This window comes from Chrysochloris asiatica, unplaced genomic scaffold, assembly GCF_000296735.1.
Source record: "Chrysochloris asiatica unplaced genomic scaffold, ChrAsi1.0 scaffold00008, whole genome shotgun sequence".
NCBI classification, from domain to species: domain Eukaryota; kingdom Metazoa; phylum Chordata; class Mammalia; order Afrosoricida; family Chrysochloridae; genus Chrysochloris; species Chrysochloris asiatica.
Window position 1 is genome coordinate 17,697,872 of NW_006408526.1, and position 27,944 is coordinate 17,725,815.

General features: G+C 38.0%; 1 protein-coding gene across 1 annotated transcript in view; it reads left to right on the forward strand.

Annotated features, from left to right (window-relative positions):
• Window positions 1-27,944, forward strand: part of DDX10 (DEAD (Asp-Glu-Ala-Asp) box polypeptide 10) — a 336,305-nt gene that overhangs the window by 71,469 nt on the left and 236,892 nt on the right. The window lies entirely within an intron of this gene.

A 27,944-nucleotide genomic window follows, 5' to 3' on the forward strand; every position in this document is an offset into this window, starting at 1 on the left:
TTTGCTAAGGGTTTCTCCATTTTTCATGAGGGGTATTGGCTTTAGTTTTCTTTTCTTGTAAGTATTTGGACTTGGAAAAAGACACATTTTTAAACTTTAGATAGATTTTGCCAAACTATCGTAAAAAAGGTCATGTCAGTCATTGTCATACTAGCTAAATGTTGCAGTGCCCATTTGCTTATATCAGCCCTGAATGCTAACATAAATGTTTTTTTTTTTTTTAAAAAAAGGGAGAAATGTTTTATTGCTTAAAATTTGTATTTTCTTAATTATGTTGTTGAGTATTATCGAAACTATTTAATTTTTAAAATCAATTAATGATTTGTATATGTCAATTGTGTATATATACTATTTTCCCTTGTTATGTTATTAGTCTGTTACCTGTTGAACTGCAAGATGTCTTCAAACATTAAATTTATGGTCTCTGGTTTATAACATTTTTATATAGTCCCAGTCACACAAAATTTGATATTGTACTTGTCACACACTCAATTCCTTGAAAATAATATCTTTACTAGTAATTCTATTTTCAGGGCCTGGTACCGTAAAAAATTTGTAAACGTTTTATGAATGAGTGAATTATTTTTTAATATATCCTTTTATTTAGTTAGTTTAATGTTGGCTGTGACATACATAGAATAATTTAATACAACTTATATTTCACAGAGGAGGAAATTAAGGCTTTTGAATGATTTGTCCTATTCCAACCTATTTCCCATTACCAAATCACATTCTCTTTTTACACTGTAGATTTATTCTTGGAAAACCTATAGTTTTCAAACTATGTTTCAAACTATACCTCTTTGATGTACAGTGAATAAAAAGGTCTTGGTGAGCATTTGATAAATGTGAACATGGTTTATCAAATTTATTTGTTTGAATGTATTTGAATATAAATGATATGCTTGTGCATGCTCAGTCTCCTCACTTACATAGCAAATGATAATGGCTAATGGTATGGCATGAACTCTGTTTAGCAGGATTATGCTAGCATGGTATACTCTAACAAGTTCTAGCTCTAAAATTCCTGCATGGCTCTTTACTATTGTTGCTGTGTTTAAGTGCCATTGAGTTAGTTCTGACTCATGTGATAGTTTACATGGGAGAACATTAGTTTTACATTCATGGGAGAACATTAGTTTTACATTCATCCTATTGTATATCATTACATTGCCATGGTTACAATTCCCTCCATGCATCATCAACCAACCAAGGGGTATACCCTGCAAGCCTGCCCCTTGGTCGTCAGCACACAGCCCTCTCCCTCTCCACATCATCGTCTCTGCTTCCTTCTCTGTCATCACTGTTTCTCTGGGTAGGGTCCCACACTCCGCTCTTCTCCCTTGATGGACCCAGGGACCTCTGCTTCTGGACTGCAAAGTCAACCACTCCCCTCCTTTTGCTACAAAGTGTCTGCCTTTACATTTCCAACCCTCACAGTCAGTCTTGATAACAGTTATTCACTATTGTATCACAAGAGACCTATCCCTATCTCCTTTCATCAGCCCCACCCAGACAGATTGGATACCACTCAGTGGAGAGTCTACCTTCCTCTGGGCCCTCTGGATCTAGGTTCCCTCTTGAAAGCTTATTGCCAGTCACTTCTTGCCTTTGTAGCCCCCCCCCCCCCCCCCCATTTTGGCTAGCCAATGTCCAAGTTGCCCATCCCTGTCTACTTTGTGTGTGGAGGGGGGTGGGAATGATCCTCACTGTAAAGATTTGTTTCATCTTTTGAGCTACTACATCCATACGTGTAGGTCAAGTTCATCAAATTGTATCAGATTACTCTTTTTTTCCTCTTCTTTCTTCTTCTAGTTGAGCTTTGATCATCCAGTCATTGAAACCAGGTCAAGTGGGTATTATATGTAAGTGTGGGTTCTTGTTGTTTTAAAGACATAAGATTTTGAGTATGTTTTTTGTATCCACAATCTCAGTTGACTTTCCATTTTAGCCCTTACCAATCCAACCAAACCTACTGTCATCAAGTTGATTCTGAATCATAGCGATCCTAAATAGGGTTTCTGAGATTAAATCTTTAAGGGAGCAGATAGCCTCATCTTTTTCTCGTTGGAGTGGCTGGTGATTTTAATTGTCAGCCTTGCAGTTAGTATTCCACAGTGCCACCATTGTTCATTTTTTTGCCCTTACTCTTTCATTTTATATTTTACTGTTACTATTGCAGTTACCACTCACTGGAGGTGACTTTTGTCTTTTATTACCCATTTTTAAGGATAAGCCTGATAAAGAAAACCAAACAAACTATATCCAAAATGGGAGAGTAAGTGATTTTTTAAATATACCATTGCCTTTGTTGAAATACTTTTATTGCTTTCTGATTTAGAATTGTCTATATGGACCCTACTAAACACACAGGAGAACTGGTCTCAGGCTATTTATTCTCTTTGTTTTGATTATGTTCCCTTTTTCTTGTCTTCCTAAGTATTGGGCTGCTAACTAAAAGGATTATGGTTTGAACCCACCAGTTGCTTTATGGGAGAACAGTGGTGTTTTTGCTCCTATAATGACTTACAGTCTCTGTTCTATAGGGTCACAATGAGTTGGCATAGACTCAGTGGCAGTAGGTTGGGATTTTGGTTTTCTTGTTTCCTGGAAAATTGAAAAGACTGATAGAGAACTAAATAGGAGTTTGGAGCAGATTACATGGAATTTATTTAATCATCATAATTGTCATCAGCAACATAACAATACTATTGTTTGTTTTACCAAACACTCTTGTTTAAGAGATGACAGGAAAGGTAGTTAATATTACTTATGTTTCACAGAGGAGGAAAACTAAGACTTACATAATTTGTCCTAGGTTTGTATTCAAATCTATCTCCCTTTTCCAAATCACATTTTCTTTCTGAACTCTCCTTCTGCCTGCTGTCATCTGTGTATAGTTTGCCTCTTGTAGATGGGTAATGTTGGTGTAATTGACAACACTGTAAATAATCTTGGGCCTGCTGTTGTGTGCAGACACTTGGAATACAGAATTGATATGTTAACCCCTTTTGATTTAGGCATTAAGGGAGGGGAAATGTACTGAGTGCCAGGTGTAAGCAATGCCTTCTGGCCGGCTGCCCTTTGACAGGATCAGTGCGTTGAAGTAGAAAGAGATTTCCTTAGAAGTGGAACGGGATTAGGCAATAAGGCAGAATTGGAAGGGTAGGTGATTCCCTACCATAGGGAAGAGACTTTTGCTTTGGCCAGTTTTATTAGCTCTTAGGAAGTTGACCTTCAGGGAAAAATTAAGAGAGAAGAGAAGATTATGGATATATAATTAAAGTGATAGCATGGAAAATGATTAAAAAACATTAATTTTCTTAATTAGGAGAATGAAACTTCTGAGAAACACTTTTATTTTTTACATTTTCTAATTGTTTATAGAAATAAAACCGATAGGTGAGTTTCGTTTTACGTACTACTCAATACTTGCAACATCTGCTGGCTGTGGAATTTTTCTAATGTCTTACATTTTCTAATATCTTACATTTATACTTTATATTTTAGGAAGTCCATTTATGAAAATATGTTTATCTTCATTTTAAGATAATTATAATAGAGACCATGAAAGAGAAATGTGAGCTAGGACAGATAATACTTGTGGTGCTGTAAGATAAGCACTGGCCCACAAGATTGGTGGTTCAAACCCAGCAACTGCTTCTCAGAAACTCTATACAGGGTTGCTATGAGTTGGAACCTACTCAGTGGTACTTGACAACAGCAACAACAAGTTGTCCTTAAGTAGTCCTAGTGGCACAGTGGTTTAGCACTTGACTGGTAGCCAAAAGGTTGGCAGTTCAAATACACCAGGTGCTCTGTTTCCATAAAAATAGCCGCCTTGCAAACTCTGCGGTGATCTAGAGTTGCTATGAGTTGAAGTGACTGGAAGATGAGGTTTTTAAAAATTTGCCCTTGAATTTGACATGTATTTGATAATCAGAATCTTTACAATGGGATCTACAAGTACCTGTTTGTATAGCTGTAACAAATACAACTGTTGAACATTTAGGTTAATATGGCAGATCCTCTGCTTTTTAACCTTTCCAAAATGCTGTTTATAAGATCATTATTTTTAACTCTCTGCAATGTTTACAGTTTTACCTGAAGCTTTAATGAGAGATCTGTGTTTGTGATGGCGCTTCATCTTGCTTTTCAACTCTTAAAATTGTCGAGATTTTCCCCCCACCCCCCAACATGTTTTTGGAAAGCTTTTTAAAGGTGCCTGATGAATTTAAGCTAAGGCAGCTGCTGAAGCTGGTGCCATCTGTTGGTGATAGAGTTTAACTCACTTTTGTTTGTATTTTAGGTGAAATGGAGGCTTATTAAATAAAGGTTTCAGGGGCTTTTTAGAAAAATGCCTTCATTTGATAATTTTTTTATCAAGCATCTGCTATGTCAAGACATTTAGAGCTGTTAGCAAAACAAACAACATTCCCTGGCTGCGTGGAGTTTCTGTTCTAGCTGTGGGGGAAGACAGACAAAAGTGTGTTTATGTGCTATGGGAAAAATGAAGTAGGGTAATGGAGGAGGCTGATCTCAGAGAATGGGAAGGGGTGTTGCAGTTTTACATGGACCTTCCTGGGAATAATATGGAAGGCCCTCTTCCACTAGTGCTGCATCAAGACCTTTAGGGATTTTAAGAAGTGAAAGAAAATGGTTCCTTCCCCATCTGTGATTTGAAACAAGACTCAAAGTAATTTTTAAAAAAACAGCAGTGGTGGCGATGGTGGTGGTGATGTGCTGAATCTTAAATTTTAAGTTTTAATTATTTAAATTTTAATCTTTCCCATGATACTACTTCATTGTTCTTATTTACATAAATTATTCTAAAGACAAGATTCTTTTCCCCTCAGTACTTTAGCTTTGCAGGTACCTTAAGCATATGTATACTTGGCCTGTTAGTTAATGGAGCCTGAGTGTTGGGGTTCCACTGGTGGCCTTGCAAGTTACAAAGTGAGATGGACGATGAGATTAGCATACAGACTTCATGATGGCTCCATCTTTCAGTCTCAAGGGCAGTGCTTCGAAGCTGTCTTTGTTTTAATTTCCCGTCAATCACAGGCAGTCAAGATAACTTACTAGAAAACTGAAACGAACCAGTCTGTTTTGATAACTTTCTTTCTCTACTGTTTTGTTTTTTGTATTTGCTACTTTCGTCCTCTACATTGGATCGTTTTTTTCTTCTTTTGCATTTTGACCCTAAACCTTCTTTTGTGTTCCTTTTTTGTTTGTTTGGCTGTAATAGAATATGGTACTGTAGGAGCTGTGTGGGTTGTGACTTCATGAGTAATGTTCAGTGGATGAAACACTATTTTTATCACTCAGAATTCTGTGCAGGTTCTCTGTAACTCATTTCATGCATTTTGTTTTTGAGTTATTTCTGATAGATGGGATTTTGCCAAATAAGGAATACCATTATATTTGGGATGTAAGGTTTTTTAACTCCTGGTGTGGTGCTGTGGGCTAATGCATCAGACTACAAAGTTATTTGAACTTCAAGGTCAGTGGTTCAAGCTCACCAGCTGTACCTTGGTAACCCAATATCAGGTTGCTATGGGTTAGAATCGACTCGACAGCACTGAACAACAACAACAATAGCACCCTCTTTTGGTATTGTTGTTAAGTGCTGTCAAGTCAGTTCCAACTCATAGAACTTTGTATAGGGTTTTCGAGGAGTGATTGGTGGGTTTGAACCACCACCCTTGTGGTTAGCTTATCCTACAGCACCGCACCAGGACTCCAAAATCAAACTCGCTGCCTTTCAGTTGATTCCAATGTGTAACGACCCTGTAGGACAGGATAGACTTGCTCTTTAGTGTTTCCTAAGGAAGAGAGGCTGGTGGGTTTGAACTGATGAGTTTGCAATTAGCCATCCAGTGCTTAGCCTACAGGACCACCGACCACCAGGGCTCTCTTTAGACTTGTGCACTTCTCTTCCAAAAAAGAAAAGGAGAGAAAATCAGACTAAGAGGAAGAATTAGTAAATAGACTTTCAGTACGTGCTGTGTGGCTCTTTGTCGACACAATGAAATATAGGAAAATCCATCTCTTTGAGAATAACATTTCTTGCTGCTTTCGGTATTCTCTTCAGCATCTTTCACATGGTAGATTACGTTTGTTTTGTATTGGAGCCATTTTCTTACAATGATCCTCCCCCGTGGTATCCATGGACAGCACTTTCACCCCTAATTTCAAAATACAGGAAATAAAATAAGTGGAATTAATTCTAAAGTTCTATGAAATGAATTTTAAGTTTTTTATTTATGCATTATTTAAGCCAGAAGTGTTTTGTCATAGAACAAAAAAGTTTATCTTTATAAAGCAGGTAGCAGATCATCAATCTCAGATGGCTTGTTACTGTTTTTGGTTTGTTTTCTTTTCTTCTTTTAGTTTGCCTTCTGGTTGTTAGAATAGAGGTGACAGACGGTCCTGATATACTGTTGGGCAGAGAATCTGCTGGTTTTTATTTGGCATAATAAATGATTGAAAACAGTGCTGTTTTGTTGCAGTTCTAATAAAGACAACACAGTGGGTATTCTGATAGTGCATTAATTTTAAGCTTCAGAAGCAAGTGGCTTATACTGGGCACTATAAATGTTCTTAAGTAAAAGAAATCTCAGGCATTGGGCATGCATAGAATAGAAATCATGTACTGTAACTTTTTCCTTAAAGCACATATAGGATGAAGTTTATATTTTCAGGTGCAGTTTTCCTTTTTCTTAGTCTGTTCCCATCCCACCCTTCCCATCAGTGGAATCAATGAATCAATTACTATCTCAATGGTAATCACTATCAAGACTACCTCCAGGTAATAGTCCTGTGTTTGTTTGTTTCCTAAATTAAAATGGGTGTTGATGTTGCCAAGTGCTGCCAGTTGGTTCCAACTCAGAGCAACCTTATATGTAGGGTTTCTGAGGAGCAGCTGGTGGGCTAGAACAGTCAACCTAACAACTAGTAGTGCAATGCTTATCCTACAGCATCACAGCAGAATTCCTAAAATGGTTATGTTTAAGAGATCTTTTGGGCGATCATGATAAGAACAATTCTTTTTATCTGCATACATTTTCGTATGCATTGCCTTAACTGGTTTTTGTTATGGGAAGCAGTGGAGAAGAGGAATGCTTTCCCCCTTACTGGGGTACCTAATTTTGGAAGGTAGACTAATTTCAAAATGTTTAATATAGGAAATGGTTGAATATTCTAAAACACTTAGCTAAATAATACTGTTTCCTGTGGTTTGATTTAATGTTGTTTTGTTTTCTTTGTATCTTTTGACCTATCTGGTCTGCCTTCCTACCTGCTGATATTTCCATAAATACAAATCAGAGTATTTGTAAATTTGTATTAGACTATACAAATCAGAGTATTTGTGAATTTGTATTAGATTATCCCTACTCTCGTGAGACCAGTACCCCTCTCCACTCTCTTAGCCTTTTTTAAAAAATGGAATCTTATTTCTGTTTAAGTATTTGCAGCCAAGATTGTTTAGGATGACTCAATCCCCAGGATACTTACTGATTTGTGTTTTAATAGTTACTGAGCTATTTTATTTAATAACATATTGCTTTTTAACGGGTGTTCTGGAAATCATGTTTTCTTATTTCTAACTCTCTTCTATGAAGATGAATGAGGAGAGTGTGGGAATCAAATACATAATGAGTTTATAGTTAAAGGATCAGGTCTAGTGTACTGGGCTAGTCTTCCTCTCTCCCCATTAACTAGACCATTTCATAGTAGGAATTACGGATTAATTTGGCTTTTCTTATTCATTTATGGAAGAGAAAAAAGCCCCAAAATGATTTCTTGGTTTCTCTGAACAATCTTGCTTCTTGCAAGTTTTCAAGTTAACCTGCTACATTTTCATATATGTTGTTACATAGAGAACTTTATTACTCATGATTTACCAGGCACCATGCCCTGACTGCATGTTGTATTGGATTCCCTTACCTCTCTTGCCTCAGGGGATTCTGAGGTGGTCGAAGGTGGTTGCCCATATGTGTATGTGAGAAACTTTCAGTCTAGGAAACCCCCAAACTTGTAAGGAGACTGCTAGAAAACCCGTCCAGCTTTTGTTCCCTAAGGGAAACAGTATCCTTATTATCCTGGTCAGGAAACAAATTGGTCCTTTGGCCCCCAAGGAGATCGGATATTTATTTTCTAGCTGAGTGTAATACAGGTATCTGGAAGGGAGACTGGTGCAAGATGTGCAGAAACATGAGAGTCCTGCTGAAGGTTGACATGCACTGCTAGGTAACAGTAAAAAAATCAAAATAACGATTTTCATCTCTTTTTCTGGTTTGCTCCTTTTTTCCCCAATCAGAAAATAGGAAACTGCTTTAGTTTAAATGATCAACATGAGTTTTTGAGAGAGACTCCTTGGCGTAAAAACCATTGGTTTTGTTTGCTAAGATCTGAAAACAGTAGTCACAAGTTTTGCTGCACTTTAAAATTACCGAAGGAACTTTAAAACCATGCCTATGCTTAAGGATCCCTCGTGGTGCTGTAGGATAAGCACTGGATTGCTAACTGCAAGGTAGGCAGGTCAAACCTACCAGAGGTTTTGCTCCTGTAAAGATCCATACTATGAGTTGAAATCAACTCAGTGGCAGTGTGTTTCACTATCAGTAGGTTACACTCCAAACCAACGAAATCCATTTAAATCCATTTCTGTGGATTTAAAACAAGCAAGCATTTTTTAAAATTTAAATTTAAGCTTTTTAAGATGTGGAGCAAAGATTGGGAACCATTACCCTGAGAGAAAAATTCCTAATTGTAGCTTTTGCTACCAACAGCCCTGAATGAAACAGTTGTATAAATGTCTGGTAAGGTAATTGACAAATGAGAAGTAGCTGTTGTAATAGAAAGAATAGGACCTCTGGTATTGGAATACTTGAATGTTGTAGACTGTACGGTTTAGAAGTTACCTTGTGCCTGTCCACCTTTTTGAGCTTCACTTAAAAATTTGTAATACAGTTATAGGGATTCAACCAGATAAAGTGCTTATTAGCACAGAGATTTGGATAAATGAATGGATCAATCTAGGAGTGTAAGGTTCTACTATTACTCATTTTTTGATAGGAACATTTAAAATAGTACTGGTGTGGTACTGTATGATCAGCACTGGATTTTGAACCACAAGGTTGAAGGTTCAGTCCACGAGCTGCTCCTTAGGAACCCTATAGAGGGTCACTGTGAGTCAGAACTGACTCGACAGCAGTTAAACATTCAATTAACACAGAATTATATAGAGTAAAAAGTAAAGGTTTTTTACAGTGAGGACAGTGGTACTCTGCTTAACACCTTCCAATAGTGTCCTATCACATACAGAATAAAAGTTAAAACTTTTTCTAGTTTTCAAAGTGTTATCTGATTTTTATTTCTTCATCCTTATTTTAAGTCAGCATCTGACTTCATTGTCTTCTAGCCCTACTAGTTTCTGACCTCCAGTTCTTTGCCTAGAATCTTCACATGTCTCATTCACATCTCAGCTGAGATGTCTTGTCTTCAGAGATACCCGTCCATGTATCCATTCAATCCCTTGCTGTCATACTGTCTTGTTTGATTCTATGTGTAACAGTCTTGTTATTTTGGTGAGTTATTTACTGCCTGTTTGCCCCCACTAAACTGTAAGCTCCTGGAGAGTAGAACATCAAAATCTTGTTGCCACCGAGTCACTTCCAACTCATAGCGATCCTAAAGGACAACATAGAATTGCCCCAGAGGATTCCAAGGTTGTCAATCTGTATGGAAGCAGACCTGCCACATCTTTCTCTTGGGAAGCAGCTGGTGGGTTCAAACTGCTGAACTTTGGGTTAGCAACTGAGAAGTTAGCCCCTGCGTCATCAGGACTCCCTGAAAGTAGGGACTCTTATTCTGTCTTGTTTACTTCAGTGTCTTCAGCATTTAGAAAAGTGCTGAGGAAGAAAGTAGGTTCTTAGTGCATATTTTAGTGATTGAATCTATGAATGAATAGATGTTCATTCAGTCTTAGGACTGTTGTAGAGGTAGCCAGAGGGCAAAATGTTTTTTAACCTGAATTTTTACTCTCTCCCTTCATCAGAAATTTAGGTCAATGGCAAGGAACAAGGCTTGGGAAAGAAATACCTGTGTATTTTGTTGCTGTTGTTACTATTAGTTGTGGTCGAGTCGGTTCAGACTCATAGTGGTCCAGTGATTATCCTACAGTACCACACCAGTGTTATTATAAAGTACCTATGAGTCGGTTCTGATTCATAGCAACCACCTATATAGTGTTTCTGAGGAGCGGCTGGTGGGTTTGAACTGCTGATCCTGTGGCTCAAACCCGATTTAGCTGCCTAGTGTATTATCCTGCAGCGCTACGCCAATGGTTGTTTATATACATATGGAAAGCACTGGATCGCAACGTTGGTTTGAACCACAAGGTGGGTGGTTCAAACCCACCAACCACTCCTTGGAAAACCTATACAGAGTTGGTGTGAGTCGGAACCGACTCGATGGCACTTAACAATAATATATAGGTTATGGGTATGCATATAAAAACCAGCCATTTCAAAGCTGAGCAAGTGATAAAGAATGTAAACTTGTAGCACAATTGCTAATGAATTGACCTTTTGTTACCTCTCCCTATACGCTGTATCTATATGTACTGCAATTAAAAAGAAAGAGTCCTGGTGTGGTGCTGTAGGATAAGCCCTGGACTGCTAACCTCAGGGTTGACAGCACTTAACAAAGCAACAATTAGAATAATATTTTTTGCTTATTAGAACAAATAATAAGATTTTTTAAAGGTTTTATTATAGACCACAAATTTATCTTAAAATCTTGTAGCAAGGTATTTCTGGAGGGAAATGAAAAAACTTTTTTTTCCTTCCGTTTTACAGTAGTTTGTAGAAGTTGAAATTATAATTATTTAAATGTTTTTACATTGGTAAACTTTTCTGTATGACTTCAATACCATGTTTGGGAACTAATTTACCAAAGCCTGCAGTTAACATTGAGTCCTGGTGTGGCACTGAAGGATAATGCACTGGTCTGCAAGGTTAGTTTTAACGTCAAGGTTGGCAGTTCAAATCCCACCAGCAAGCCGCTCCTTGGAAGCCCTGTACATGGTCGCTGTGAGTTGGAGCTGATTTGATGACACTAAACAACAACAACCCTCTGGGAGTGGGGCTTCTTCAGTTTTATCTCTGTGACAGTGCTCTTTGACAAGACAAAATAAGTTAGATACAAGCCCTGGTAACATAGTGGGTTGTGTGTTGGGCTTCTGATTGCAAGGTCAGCAGTTCATGTTCACCAGCCGTTCCATGGAAGAAAGATGAGGCTTTCTGCTCCCTTGAAGATACACAGCCTCAGAAACCCTATACAGGGTTGCTGTGAGTCGGAACTGACTTGATGGCACACCACCATCAATATGTGATATCCATTGGTCACCATGTGTATTGCTAGTAACTTGAACTTGCACATGAAGCTTCTGCTTCTTGTTTTCACCTGCCTTCTTCCAAAGATGGTTGAGAAGATTCTTTATCAAAAAAAAAAAACAAAAAAACAAAAAAAAAATCTTGCATTGAACTGTCAACTGTTTTTATCTTAGAGTGAGTTCACTGTAGGGAACAGATCTTCTAACTGTCCTTCAATGTCTTGTTTTGAACCTACTGTGGGTACAGTTTTGGGTGACGAATGGGGTTAGGACAAAGTGTTAATATATAAATCACTGTTGCAGAAAGACTTTCCAAGACAGTTGTATTTTTTCAGCTGAAGATAGAACTTTTGCAAGGGTGAGACAAATGGAATGCTTTCCCCATTTCTTGGTGTCAGCACACACGTTCCACACATAGGATTACACTGAGTCCTGTTCCCCCCACACTTAGGAAACTTGGAGAAGCATTCTGAAAACTGCTAGTTGAAACTTGTACTGTGCCTTTTGAGGCGTTTGAACCAGTGTGATAATCAAATTTATCTAGTTATTTTTGAATTAGAAATTAAAGTAGAATTGTTTTGGCAGGTTTGTGTGTTTACATGTGTTTTGGGTTTTTATGTAATTGCCAAAAGCATATTTTAGGAGTGTAAAGACAGAAAATGATTCATAAGCTCTTCAAATTCATACCTACAACTCATTTATACTTAATTATATTCCCATTAATATGAATGGCTTTATATGGTTTCTAGGAATTCTTCAGATCATGAGTTTAGGGGTGCACTAGTCTGATCACAGTTGGGGAGCAGTTTTCTAAAGGGTTTGTGTATTGAGCCCCACACATCATGTGTAAAGCCTTAGCAGATGCCAAGAAATGATTATTTAATGAGGTTATTTGTGTCTCTGGATTTTTCAGGTTGAAAGACTCTGCTGGACTACTTAGAACAGCAACTTCTTTCTTAGTCTGTTGAGATTTCTTTAGGTGGAGGTGAAAAAACCCACAGCTGCTTCAGGGACTCATTTATTCCTGCTTTCAGTGAAATAATTCATAGTGCCCAGAACAAAATGTCTACTGAGAGAAGATTAAAAATACTGAACCTTAAGTCAGATCAGGTTAGCCTGAGCATTTGGGATTGTGTTGGCTGACCTTAAATATCCTTTGCCACATTTTCCTGTAGTTAATCAGTGTTTGCGTTCCCCACCCCCCCTAAATCACTTAATATAGACATGTTACTGTGCCAAATATGAAAAAAATTAGATTGTAGCCAGCCTTCCAGCCAGCACCCTGGTGTGGCGCTGTGGGTTAATGCACTTGATTGCAAAGTCGGTTTGAACTGCAAGGTTGGCAGTTCAAGCTCACCAGGCACTCCTTGGAAATCCTATACAGGGTCGCTATGGCTTGGGACCTACTTGATGGTACTTAACAACAACAACAACAACAGCCAGCCTTCAGTAAACTTATGTAACTGAGGAGACGGGATATTCATAAGTGAAATAATATACGAGAGCAGTATAAGAAAGACAACATAAAATACTTAGCTCTGTTAAACTTTTTCAGTAACTGGCTATTTTCCAAAACAACTGTACCATTTTACATTCCCTCCAGAGTTACGATGTCTCCACATCCTTATATATACTTGTGATTATTGGTGTGCTGTGCTACACCCACTATCCCTTACCCTCAATATATTTTCTGTACCAGGAAGGCAGGAGCTGTTGAAGTATTTGCAGGAAAAGACTCCTTGTCCTAGAATATTCCCTTGAACTCCAGACTTCCATTCCCATTTCTGACAGTTAAGCATGTTCCCCCATATAACTTTATCACTTAGTGATTGTTCTTTGTTTTTTGAAATAACCAACTTCATAGGATGATTACTCAGCTTTCCTTGTTCTGTGTGTTGAGAACCCCCCTGGTCTGTCTCGTGCTCTGGTTCTTGGTTCTGCTGTTGCTACTCCTCTGCCATCCTTCAGTGTCACAACCTTTTGTTCCTGGACCAGCACACTCTATTACTATGGCTCTTCTTTGATGGTAGTGAGATCTCCTTTCCTGCGTCTGAGATGGTTCATTTTATACATGCCTGAGTTCCAGGTTTTTACAATTACAGTTGACCCAGTTAACCACTCACAACTGAATTATTCAATCCCACCAGCATCTTCTATTTAACCAGACCCATCAGAGCAAATGTTTGGTGGAAACTACAAAGAATAAGCCTAAAAGAGACATATTACATAATTCATAACACTGCAATAGTGAAAATAATAGGGGTTATTTTAAAAATTATTTTTAGTGTGATTATATATAAATTCATGTTAGGTAAATTAGTATGGTTGAACAGGGAAAGTGAAAAAATATTGCTACAAAATCATAGAAGCCTTTGTTAAGCAAAAATATAAAAATGTGAAGCTCTTGTTCTTCTACATAACCTCTACCTAGGGCTGTACACTTCTGAAGGTGATTTTTTAACCCTTACCTGGGAACAATTCTGTGTTTTCAGTATATAACTTATCAAAGTGGCAGTTTTACATCCTTGAAGGACTCAAATTGTGTTGTTCTTTTCAATGTTATTTAAATTTCGGGAACAAAAAGAAATTTTTGTTAGATCATACTCTGTCTACCCTATAGCAAGATCCAGGACTATAGGTAGAGTAAGGTTTCCAAAAGAAATTCTTGCAGGACAGCCTTTGTTAACTCTTGAAGAATGAGCAGGTGCAATGTTGTGATGAGGAAAAATTAATTGGCACAACTTTCTTGGCCCTTCTCTCACCAATGCAGTTTTCAGTTTTCTTAGAAATTCTTTGTAAGAAGTTCCCCGGTTGTGCTGTGCCATTCGAGAAAAATGTATCAAGACTATGCCTGTTGAATCTCAACAAAGCAATTAACAGAATCTTCTAAGCTGACCTTTTTTTTCTTAAAATTTTACTGACCCAGAACATCCCCTTGGAAGCCTTTGTTTTGATTGGACCTCTGTATTTTAAAGGACTCTTAATAAGGAGCACTAGGAGCTCTGGTAGCATAGGTACGACACGAGTCAGACTGCTAACCTCAAGGTCGGCATTTAGAAACTGCAAGCCATTCCATAGGAGAAAGAGGAGGCTTTGTGCTCCCATCAATATAGCTTCGAAAACCTTATGGAGGGTCTCTGTGAGGCAGAAACAACTCCATAGCACGCTACCACCACCATGAGTGTAACACAAGTGTAGTACTGGGAGAACTTATCTGCACTCATTCACTTATCACAGAGACAAAATCATACAAACAAACCTATGACTTTTGACTTACCATCATTCATTAATCAGGGATTGTTGTTTTTAGGGGGGCTCATCTTCTGGCACGATCTCAGACAATGTTCTACTGTTAACTAGTTTGAAGAAGAGCGGGCAAAAAGATTCAGAAAAAGAATTCAGTTTCAAAGACTAGTGGGATATCAGGAAGTGTAATGTAGGATAAGCACTGGACCGCAAGGTCGGTTTGAACTGCAAAGTCTTATATAAGCATTGTAAAATTTGTAGAATCAACATGTTCATTGTTATCAAGTGCCATCAAGTCAGTTCTGATTCATAGTGAATTGTATTGGGTGTCCTGTATTGGGTGTCCTAGGAGCAGCTGGTGGATTTGAACCACTGACCTTGTGGTTCAAACCGACCTTGCAGTATATAGTGCATTATCCTGTAGTGCCAATAAATTAAAATAAATTCAAAGAAAACAATGTTGAATTACACCAAACTACTAAAATCAGTTTAAAGAAGAGGATAAAAATCTTGAAAGGAATCAGAGATAAAAAGCATTTTATATACCAGGAAACAATGATTTGGATGGCTGTGTACTTGTTATCAATAATTTTGGAATTCAGGAGACAGTAGAACAACATCCTTAAAGTTCTGAAGGAAAAAAATAGTCACTCTGGAATTCTATATCCAGAAAAAAATATCATTGGGAAAAGAAGGTGAAATAAAGATATTTTCAGATGAAGGAAAGCCAAGAGAATTTGTCATCCTCAGTGCTGCCCTACTTTGCTGTTGGAGTTGTGGTAAGCTTCTAACTCAGCGACTCAAAGAAACACTGCCCTGTCCTTCACCATCCTCACAATTGGGGCTATGCTTGAGTCTTTTGTTCCAGCCACTGTCACTTCATCTCACTGAATGTCATCTTTGTCGTTAACACTGTACTTTACCAAGCATGTTGTCCTTTTCAGGAACTGGTCCTTCCTGATAACATGTCCAAAGTATATGTGAAATGGAGACCTGCCATCCTTGCTTCACTGGCTTTACTTCTTCCAACAGATTTGTTTGTTCTTCTGGTAGTCCATGATGTATTCAGTATTATTCATGATTGGAACAGGTTACAATTCAGAATCAGGAAAGACTCCGGATACAGTTCTTTGGTCAGGACAGCTTCTTCTTCTCAGTCATATCCACAGGTTGGCCTCTCTCTGATCTTGGCCCCTCAGCATCTGCCCTGCTTGGGAAAGTGTTACAAAGCTCTTTAGTTCAATAACTCTCTAGAGGCACATTACTCTGCCAGTAAGCTTCAGCCTGAAAGTTCTCAACTCTCTAGCTTCGTGTGTCAGCAAAAGTCTAGCTCTGCCAACAAGTGCCGGCGGTACCCGTTTTATCAGCAAATGTCCTGCCTTGGAGGCATTTGGCTTTGTCAGTCTGTGGATCACAAAACCCGCTGTGTAGTGTCTCCTGTTGATTCTGCTGCCTCTGCACCTGCCAATTCTCTGCCACTGTTTCTCACCCTCTTTGACATTTTTGATATTATGTTGTTGTTGTGAAGTGCCATCAATTCTGTTCTGACCCACAGCAACCCTGTATAGGGTTTCCGAGGAGCAGCTGGTGAGCTTGAACCACCAACTTCGCAGTTCAGATGGCTTTGCAGTATGACACATTAGCCCACAGCACCACAGGCTCTCTCTTTTTGTCTACTGAGTCCAGTGCAGGGATCCTGGTCCCAAAAGACATACTCTGCTCGCATCACTTCTTGCTGGTGCTGAAGATTCCTCCCCTTCCTGCCTATGGGATTGCTCATTTTAAGCCTAGCAGGATAGCAAAACCAACTAGAATCCTTATTATGGTTCCATAAACCTTATTTACATGATTTCGCCCTCACAAGGATGCCATCCACCTTATTTGCATTATTAGAAAGCTGTTCAATCTCTGTTGTTAAGTGCTGGTGAGTCAGTTCTGACCCCTAGTGACCCTGAATAGGATTTCCTAAGAGCACCTGGTGAGCTTGACCCTCCGACCTTGCAGTTCAAAGCGACTTTGCATTCCAGTGCATTAACCTACAGTGCCACATTTGGTGGGCCACAAATACCTTATTTGCATAGCTCCACACAATCATTGAAGGAGCTCTGGTAGCTTAGTGTGGTTATGAAGCAGGCTGCTTATCTCACGGTCAGCAGTTGGAAACTACCAGCTGCTCCGCGGGAGAAAGATGAGGCTTTCTGCTCCCATAAAGATTTACAGCCTCGGAAACCCTGTACAGGGTCACTATGAGTTGGAACCGACTCCATGGCACATAACAGCACAATCATTTGGTGGGACTTAACATGTCCGTGACAAACCAGCATATGAAAATGGTTAATCATACTGCAAGTTCAAAACACTTAGAAATTTATAAAAATACTGATGATAAAAGGTAGTAGTAATGAAAATTTAAAAACAAAAAGGGAAGAGGTATTCATTCCACTTACATATGAACCAACTTGCATCTGAACCAATTTACCATAGAATCAATACAGTGGGATCTTGTTGTATGCCACGGACTACTTGTAATAAAAAAATGTGTATATGTCAAATACTGAAAAGAAGAATTGACAGAATAATTACATAATGTAGCAGATTCTAACATTCCTTTGTTAGTAATTGATAAACTAGATGAAAAAAATCACTAAGCCACATGATTTTTTTCCCCTTTCTTTCATGTATTGGAAGGACAACAGCGTCTGTTTGTTTTCTCATTAGGACAAACTGTTGGGAACATTCCTCCAAATAGGATAAATAGAAAGGAAAGAAGGGGGTCAAAAAGAAAAGAGAGAAAGAGGAAATAACAGATTTGGGACTGGATAGTGGTGAAGGTTCTGCAACAGGAGTGTGGTTGGCATGGCTGGATTGTGCATCTAAAAATGGCTGAAGTGGCAAATGTCTTGTATATATTACTACCCAAAAAAATTATATATATATATATATTTTTTTTCTTTTTTTGGTAGTAATAGATATATAGATATAGACACCTAAAGATGAAGAGGATCAGGATTACTATTATTAACCTTGAACTAATTGATATTTTAGGATACACATCCTACCAGTATAATCTCTGTTCTGTAATTGATGTGGTGTATTTATTTACCATTGTATATCATAAACTGAATTATAAAGTAGGTTTCAATACATTTAGAAGGAATGAGTTCATATGGAATATGTACTTTAATTGCAACAGAATTAAAAAAAATGATATCACTTAGGCATATGCTTAAATGTTGGGAAATTAAGTCTCTTTAGATCCTTAGGTAGTGGATATGTTAATTAGCTTTTTTGACTAATCTGGCCTTTTATTAATTTGGGTATTCATTTTTAATAGTGAGTATTAAAATTACAGGGGCACATAGAATAGGTTTATGTATGGACTACCAAAGGTCAGAGTGGTGATGGAAATAAAGCTACATCATTAATGAGCAGGAGATTTGTGACCAAACCGAAAGCCAGTAAGTTCTGATTCATAGCAACTCTATAGGACAGGACAGAACTGCCCCATAGGGCTTCCAAGGCTGTAATCTGTATATAGTCCTGATGTGGTGCTGTTGGCTAAACCCTGGACTGCAAGGTTGTTTTGAATCGCAAGATTGGCGGTTCAAACTCACCAGCCGCACCTCGGAAACCCTACACAGGAAGCCAACTTGATAGCACTTAACAACAACAATCTTTACGGAACCTGACTACTATTCCTCTGTGGATTTGGTGGTGGCTGTTTGAACTGCCAGCTTGTTTGTAATCACTGTACTACCAGGAGTGAGGTACTGTAATTCCCTCATACTGGTACTTATATAGTAATCTCAATGTTTATTCAAGAGATGGTCATCATAGTTTGTTAGTTTCTTGACAAACAAGGCTGTCTGTTTTATCAGGTCAAAAAATATGCTCGATATTCAGAGATTAAAAAACTGATCTCCTTTTGCTATGCTTGAAATAGCAGCTGTATAATTTTCTTCTTAAAGCTTCATTTACACAATTGGGTTTCTGTTCTCATACTCAACTGCTGCAGTGTTTTTCTGAAAATGTAGGTATATGGCACACATATTCTTGTTGCTGTTAAATGTCATCCAGTTGGTTCCGACTCAATAACCACCATGTATAGGACTTCCAAGGAGTGACTGTTAGGTTTAAACTGCCGACTTTGGGGTTAGCAGTCTAGTGTTTATTTTACAGAGCCACATCAAGACTCCTATGGCATGTATAAAACATTAGAAAGTAAACTGGATGTGAATCAAGGAGCTCTGGTAGCGTAGTGGTTATGAATCAGGTGGCTAACTCAGGTGAGAATCACATTTGATGTGTAAAATTTTATTGATAAAATTGAGAGTCATTGTCTTAAAAGACTAAAGTTGGGTCAAAACTAAAATTATTTAATGAGCATTCAATAAAGTATAGAGTTTCAACAGGATGTTTTATTTTGATGATTTAACTAGAATTACCTTACATGCAAACGGTTATTAAAATTGTCTTTTATACTTTATTGTTTCACGACTTTTTTGTCATTCGGTGAGAAAATTAGGTAAAAAAAAAAGTTTAAGAACTATGTTTTACTGAAGTCTTATATAGAATTTCTACTTCTTTATATAGTATAATGGGCAGTCTTATAAATATTCTATAAAACTGATTTTTGTCTTGAACTTGTAATTTCCTTTTTTAAAAGAGGAAGAATAAAGGTTGATTAGATTCCAGTATGACCAAAGCTAAAATAAATTGTAAAATTGGTTATCAAGTGCAGCTGTTGCTTTGAATGTTATAGTTGATGGAAATGAGAGGTCATGTGAAGATTCTGTTATGAAAGATTCCATTTGAGAAATTGGCTGTTAGTGTTTTTGTTTTCTTCTTTGGGAAGCAATCAGAAAAGCTTACCTCAAAGAAATCTTTTGTTTTAGTACATTTATCAGGGAATGATGGACTGGCACCCACTGTTGTCTTAGGTTGCTTTTTCTTGAGTATTGATTAAGCAGGTATGGCTGAAAATCATTTACACTGCTCATTAAAAATTTTTAAACTTTTTGTCTAAGTGATAATAGAAAGATAATTGAAGGCCTGAATCTGAAGTTTCAGGCCTGAATCAGACTGGCTGTAGGATAGGGTCCGGATGTGATGCTGTAGAATAAACACTGGACTTCTAACAAAGATCAGAGGTTCAAACCCACCAGTCTCTCCTCAGAAACCCTAAACAGGGTCACTAAGAGTCAGAACCAACCCAACAGCACTTAACAATACTAACAACATTGTACAAGGATTCTTAATTAATTTTCCCTTTATTTCACTGTTTCTCCTTCTCTTTCTTGCCACGGACTCATTTGGCAGTCTGAATATACCTGTGCACCCCTTCCCAGAATAATGTTTCAGTGGCATAAAATACAATATATAGGATTATTATACATAGATACTAAGCTCATGGTCCTGACGTTTATCACTTACCAACTCCAGATTAAGAATTTTTGTTATAGAAGGGATTGAATTAGATAGATAACTTTCACTTCATAAAATCTTTGATTTTAAACATGTGGAGAGTCTCCTTTGATTGTGATAAAATAACTAATGTAAAATCCCCTGTTTTATAATTATTGTGGTACATTCACCATCCTACACCGATGCTGCCACAAAGCCCTCTAATTTCCTTAGGTTAAAACATATGACAGCCGGTTGGTTTATTTACTGAATACAAACACTTAAACATTCGTATCAGGCACTTCAATTTATTAATGTCTTTTCTGAGCACATGTTTGAACAAAACAGAAGGTTACAGATACTAGGATTTCTTTCATGGAACATTAAAATATAGTTGATAAACCTTTACATATTAGAACAGCAGTGATCCAAGGCCTTTAGAAATTAAGAAACCAATGAAAATATATAGTATGGAGTCAGGATGTGAGCTAGGGAGATTTTACTTTAAAGCTCTTGTTCTTTGTTGTTAGATGCCATCAAGTTAGTACCCACTGATAGTGACCCTAGGCACAACAGAATGAAACACTGTCCAATCCTGGGCCAACCTCACAATTGTTGCCACGCTTGAGCCCATTGATGCTGGTGCTTTGCCAATCCATCTCTCTGGGGGTCTTCCTCTTTTTCTCTGACCCTCCACCTTACCAAACATGATATCCTTCTCCAGCGACTGGTCCCTCCTGACACTATGTCCGAAGTATGAGAGACTGAAGTTTGTTCTTATGTGCTGTCAAATCATTTCTGACTCATAGCTACCCTGTATAGAGTTTCCGAGGCTATAAATCTGTGGGAGCAGAACGCCTCAACTTTCTCCCATAGAATTGTCTTAACTAAAAAAGAGTTTATTTTACCACAGCGTGAAGCGGTAGTATTTTGTGAAGTTTTCAATGAATGTTACAGACTTTATGTTCTAGAGCACTCTCTTCATGGAATGGTTGGCAGAGATAGGATTATATAGATTGTGAAGACTGCTGATACATTCCAAACACTCTATAGTAAGACTATTTGGAGATGGCCCTGATAGAAGTTTTGGCTGCATTTACTCAGTTTTTTGTGGAGGTGTTAGAAATGTATTTGTTCAGGGTCTTTAGGTGTAATCTGGAATTCCACTAGCTTCTTGGTTTTGATACATACTTCACACAGGATTCCGAAAACAGGTAGAGGTGTCTTTGTACAGTTTTGACCCTTGGATTGCATGAGTTCAGTTATATGTGGAGTTGCAAAAAAAAAAAAGCCATCTGATGTTAATCATCCCTGTGTGAACAGTTTATCTTGCCAGTAAATTGCATACCACAGTAAAAAGTGATCTCTCATGGCTCGCACATGTTTTTCAGTCTTTAGTACATACCCAGAGTCTTGAATAACACCATAGGACCCATATAAAAAACCACTAGTGATGCTGGAAGTGCTCCCAAGAAGCAGAGAAAAGTCAGGACATTATGAGGAAAAGTTGAATTGCTTGATATGTACTAACTGAATTTTGCAACTGCAGTTGCCAGCCATTTCCAGATAAATAAATCCAGCATTAAGAACCATTGTGAAAAAAAACCAAAAGGAAATTTTTGAAGCTGTCACTACAGCTATGCCAGCAGGCACAAAAACCTTGCACTTTTTGCAAAAAACCTTTGTTAATCTGGTATTGAAGATGTGGCTGATGTGTGGGTGCAGTATAATGTGTATACCATGCAAGGTATGTGTTGCTTTACTGTTTATATTATTGGTAAGACTACATACATAGTTAAGTTTTTGCAGGGTCAAAAGCTATATGTGTGAGTTTTCAGTTGTGTTAGGGGCTCAGCACCCCTAACCACCCTGTGTTGTTCAAGAGTTGCCTGTACTACTTTCAGCATGTGGAATGTTTTGAGTTTCTGTCATGAATTTCTATTCCTGTAGAATGAATTGGGTGGAGGTGGCTCACCAAGAAATGTGTCTAGAGCCTTGATTAAAGTTCACAGCTGTCACCATCGAATAGTAAGAGCATCCAATAGAGTTTTCTCTGATAACCATGCCAATCATTATTATGATTTTGTTCCATCCTGGTGTAGTTATGAATGTCTCTGAGTAGGTAGCTAATGAATGTCATGAATCATCTGGAAGAATTTACCAAATGCCATGTGGTAGTCATTCATTGTGAACTGATCACAGTGAAGAACTCTAGTGATGTTTATTTTAAATGGTTTTATATTTGTCAAACTTTATCTGCACTTTTTAAATAGAATTGGTAGCAAATAACAAAACAATCTTTTCCTAGCACCACACTATTATGTAGGTAACCTAACATCTTGCTTCCGTGATATTGTTGTTGTGTGCTGTCAAGTCATTTCTGACTCATAGTGACCCTGTATAGGGTTTCTGGGAGTCCTGGTGTGGTGCTGTAGGCTATGCATTGGATTGCTAACCTCAGGGTTCAAACCTATCATCCACTCCTTGGAAACCCTATACAGGATCACTATGAGTTGGAACCAACTTGATGGCACTTAACAACAACAACAACACAGGGTTTCTGAAAGCAGCCAGTGAGTTTGAACTGCTGACCTTGAGGTTACCAGTCCAATGCTTATCCTACAGTGCCACTTAGTTTTTAAAATATTCCCTATGCAATTAAATGTTTCTCTGTTTCTGTGCTAGATTTTGAGCCACTGCTAAGCAGCGAACATCACAAAGAGAGTACGGTTTTTCTCCCTTGGGGCCTGACACATAGTTGTTCTCACTGAAATGTATTCTGCAAGGTTGGTTTGAATTGCAAGTCCTGGGGTTCAAGCTCACCAGCCACTCCTCAGAAACCCTAGGCAGGGTCACTTTGGGTCAGAACAGACTTGACAGCACTCAACAACAGCAACAACAACCAAGCTGTAATGTTGAAAAATATGTAGCTCTGCAACATGAATTAGAAATGGGTTCAATATCTATTACCAGTGATTAAGGAGTCTTGGTGTGGTGCTGTTGCATAAGCACTGGACTGCTAACTGTAGCTCTGAGTTTGAACTAACTCCACGACACTTAACAGCAACAACCAGTGCTTACTAGTAGTTTTTGTTTCAGGAAGGAAAGTTTTCTAATACATATTAATTTATACAAACAAAATGCTTTTAATTGTTTTCTGCAGATGGACTAACAGCAAGACTTGCATGCTCATAAAAAATTCATATGTCATAATCATAAGGCACACACTTTCATAATTACTTTGATGTTTATCTTTGGGTGGGTAAGAACTGTAAATAGAGATACTGTTTTGTGATTTAGCATTTGCTTATTGTTATGTTGAAAGAAATAGCAGAGATGTTTTAAAATATAGGTTGTTCACAAAGATATAAACAAGTAAATCTACAAAGTAGAGGCATCTTTTCAAACACTGGATAAATATTTACCAAAGGAATCAACATCAATATACATACTGTCCTGGTAAGAATTTATGGGGGGTAAATTGCTGTTGCTGAAAGTACTCCCAAGTGGCCCACCGTTCCCTGTCTCTTTGCCATGGTATTGTTGTTTACATTTTTTTGTGTATCGTGGATGGATACGATTCTTGATACCTGCAAATGCATGATTCAGAATGAACCAGAAAACTTTAATAAAGCCTTTTAGACATAGAGTTCCTGTGGTGTAGTCTCATTTTAAGATTGAAAAGCATCATGAACAATTGGAATTATTGAACATGGTAACACATAAGCAAAAGTATTCTGGAACGTGTCTGAATATTTTATGCAAATGTGAGTTTTCATATGAATGAGTTTAAATTTTAATTCTGAGCCACATGGTACTTGCTTTATAGGAGTACCGAGAGGTTTAATGAATTAATTCTTAGAATTTTCTTCATGTTTTGTGAATATAAAGCTGAATATAGGAAAAGTAATAATGTTTTGATGTGTGTTGGGAATAGTGCCCATTAGTTATTGTGGACTACTGTATGCACCTTGCATTTTGAATATAATAGACTTTGCAAGGGTTGGTTCATAACTATGGGTTATATATAAGTTGGCCATTCATAATCCAGACACTGTGTGTACTACATATAATTTTTATTGGCTGTATTTCTTCCTCTTTAAAAATTCAATCCATGATATTAATTCTCCAATTTATATTTTTGCCTCAGTGTTGATATTGTTCTCATTAAAGAATTTGTTTCTAACAAAATTAGTTTTGGGCGCTGATTTATGTGTCAGTGAAGTAATGAATTCTCCATAGTGGCCTATTTTGCAGCAACATTTTGGTAGTGCCAAGTTCATTCCATCAAAATGAGTTTCTTTATGTGTACTTCTGCCTTGGTTCTTTGGAAAAACAGCTTGGGAGATTTCACTCCTAAGCTATAGTTTTCTTCCCTAGAGTGTTTGTTGTATTTGTCTACCAGGTGCATTTGACATTTCCTGGGTAACCTGTAAACAGCTTGACAGTTTGATACTTTTGTTCAAGTGTTGGGCTACAGGCTGTTCTGTGATTGGCTTATTTTACATATCTTGCAGGATTTGGTTATTTTACTATGTAGATCAGGTGATTGCCATTCATCAAGGGAATTGATCAGTCTGTGGCCCTACTGGACAGTCCAGGCCTTGATTTTGCTAGGAATTTGCTTGTATATATGTAAACAGTCAAACCACAGAGGTTTTAGAGAGACAGAGAGAAAAAGTAGAGGTGAGGAACCTCCTGATGGAGCTATAACATGGGTTAAAGACTGTAACATTCATGACAGAAGAGGCTTGGAAGGGCCCTGTGGCAGAACCAGCAGAACAGGCCCAGAAGTGGTCCTGAGGTAGAACCTGCTGTGATGGCACAAACCTGCTCCTCAAAAAGCATGTAGTACCTGAGCAAGCTGCTACACTGGCTGTGAGCAGGGTCACTTCACAGTGAAAGGGCCATCATCAGGGGCATTGATGGCATTAGAGGTCTGCATGATGAGAGGGGGCAGACACTACTACAGGAAGACCATATTAGAACATGAGCTCATCTTTAATTTTGTTTCTGTTAAGATCAACACTTCAAAACCACCAGCCACTTAATGGAAACCTCATACTGGGTCCCTACGAGTTGGAACAGACTCAACAGCACTTAATTACAACATATACATGTAAACATATATATTGATTTATGGAGTGTCTCTGGACTGTAAACTATAGAGTAGGTGGTTCAGTCCATCAGCTGCTCCTCATATACATATACACTAGACCATGAACCACAGGTTGGGCAGTTTGAGCATGTATGACAAACACTGGAATGTGAATCACAAGGTTGGTTCCAAGCCTACCATGTATGTTGTTAAGTACTGTCCAGTTGGTTCCAACTCATAGGGTTTCTGAGTCTGAATCTTTGCAGGAGCAGAAAGGCTTCATGTTTCTCCCATAGAGTGGCCAGTGGACTCGAACTGCTGGCTTTGTGGTGTACAGTCCACTGCTTATCCTATAGAGCCATCATGCTTCCATATATATAGTATATACACAATCAAATTTTATAAATAAAAACATGTCGGATATGTTTTCAAAACATTCTTATGCAAAGGTGATTGTTGTTAAGTGCCATTGACTAGGTTCCGACCCATAGTGACCCTAGGTTTTCCGAGGAGCAGCTGGTGAGCTTGAACTGCCGACCTTGCAGTTCAGTCCGGCCTTTCAGTCCAGCGCATTAACCCACAGCACCACACCAGGACTCCAAAAGGTGATTAGAAACGTGGAAACCTAATAGATAATAGACAGTAAAGGCATGGTAGCGTTAGAAATGCAAGAAGAAGGGGACTAGTAATTCAGGAAATCCTGCACATGGAGCTCTAAATTGAAGAAGTTGAATAGCAAGATGAGAGAAGGGTCAATGGCAATTCCATTTTCTTGTTCATATCTTCAGTTAGCCGGAAAAACTGTGAAAACAGGAAACAAGACCATGTTCTCTATTTTATCTCTTATACCTGAGTGGGCAACCAGGAGGGTAACAGTTAAAACTAGAAAGTCAGAGAATCAGAAAAGGTTGCATTTTCATACGATGTAGTTACATCTGTTTAATTTGTATATGCTAACTCAAAATGAGCTCTCATATGCTTCCTGCCGTCCCTGTTCTAGGAAATCTGATTGTATTTGCTGAATGTCACGGGCCCCCACCCCAACAGAACAGATGCTGTCGATGGGGAATAAATGTGGGCCAGGAACAAATGTGGGCTGTGCAGCAGCCCTGGTACGAACTGCTGTGGTTTTGTAAGACCTATTCTTGGCAGGAGATACTTGTCTTTCCAGGGTATCAGCGTCCATGAGAGATTACAAAGGCAGGACTTTCTTTTAACCAACATGAAACTAATGCATTTTAACAGTATAATTAACAATAAAAATCTGTAAGTAAAATCACTTGCCTTGAGAAGGTCCTAGGCAATTCTTAGTGTAGCCTATGTGCAGGTTTTTCTGTATTTTATACAGGAATCTTGAATTTTATAGTTTGCTCAAACTTTCAGAAAATCCTTTTTGTTCAGGAGCTAACCTAGGGTTCACAAACTATCGGCCCTGTGCTAAATCTGGCTCATTTCCTGTGTCCATAAAGTTTTATTTTTAAAATGCAGGTTTTGTTGGAATGCAGGCATGTTTGTTTGTTTGTGTTTGCTTTCGGGCTGCAACGACAAAGTTGAATGGTTGTGACAGAAACCATGTGGCACAACTTTAGGTTTGTGGCTACAAACCTAAAAATATGTACTACCTAACCCATTATAGAAAATGTTAATTCCTGAACCAGCTGAACTTACAGATGTTTTATGGATAGTTGTCCTTGTGTCTTTGCTCAGTTAGATGACTTTTCTAAAGATTATATAGAGAAGCTTAGCCTTTTAGGTGACAATATAGTGATATGGCTAACGACATTGGCTCAGGAGTAAAACTTTGTGGGTTCAGATTTTGCCTCATCCATTTATAAACTGTAATTTGGGGAAAAATTACTTACTTTTTTTTATTAGTATCCCTTTCTGGGAGTTGTGCTAATAATAGTACTCAGTCAAGGGGTTCTGAGAAGCAAGCGAGTCAAGTCTGTGGTGCATGGCAGTTGCTTAAATATTTGCTATTTTCATTTCAGGGTTTTTTGTTTGTTTTCCATTAACATCTGAAGTAAAGGGAAAGATAAAATGAAGTATCCCTGGTAATCTGCTCTCATAAAAATTATACCCTAGGAAATCGTATGGGGCAGTTCTACTTTGTAGCGTAGCACTACTTTGTAGTGTATGAGTTGGAATTCACTCGATGCCACACAATAAGAAAATCATGCATCAAGTCACAGTCTTGAAATTTATACCATACGTAGCACCTGGTTACATTAATAGTGCTGCTATAGTTTTTTTTTTTCTTCTTAAAAATACCTGTTCAAAACACAACGAAAGTTAGACAAAATAGTATTTAATGTGATTTCTGTTGGGTTATCCATGTTTTTTTGTTGTACATTGATTTAGTAAAATTCAACTTGAGTCTGCTTATTGTATTGGGATGATTCTAACATAGATGAGAATTCACTAGTGTTGTGCAACCTTGTGTATTAGATGTCAAGCATTATTCAACTGATTGAACCAAATTGCAAGCCTAATAAAGTTTAAATGTATTGTTGTTTATAGCCTTGACATGAAAGCCATGAAACAAATAGTCCAGAGAGAAAGTGAAATTAGCCCCATATTTTCACTGAACCTAATGTACTTACTTCATTGTGCTATGTAGCTTTTAGAATGCAGCATGCTGTTGGATTCCTTTATTGATTAAAATTAGACACCTTACCTGATCCTTGATTTACATTGTACTGAATTAGTAGCTTTGTCATCATCTTTGTTGTTTTGTTGCTAGAGCTGAAAATTCCTTAGAGCTGTGGAACATATCCTGCAGATTACAGGTTGAGT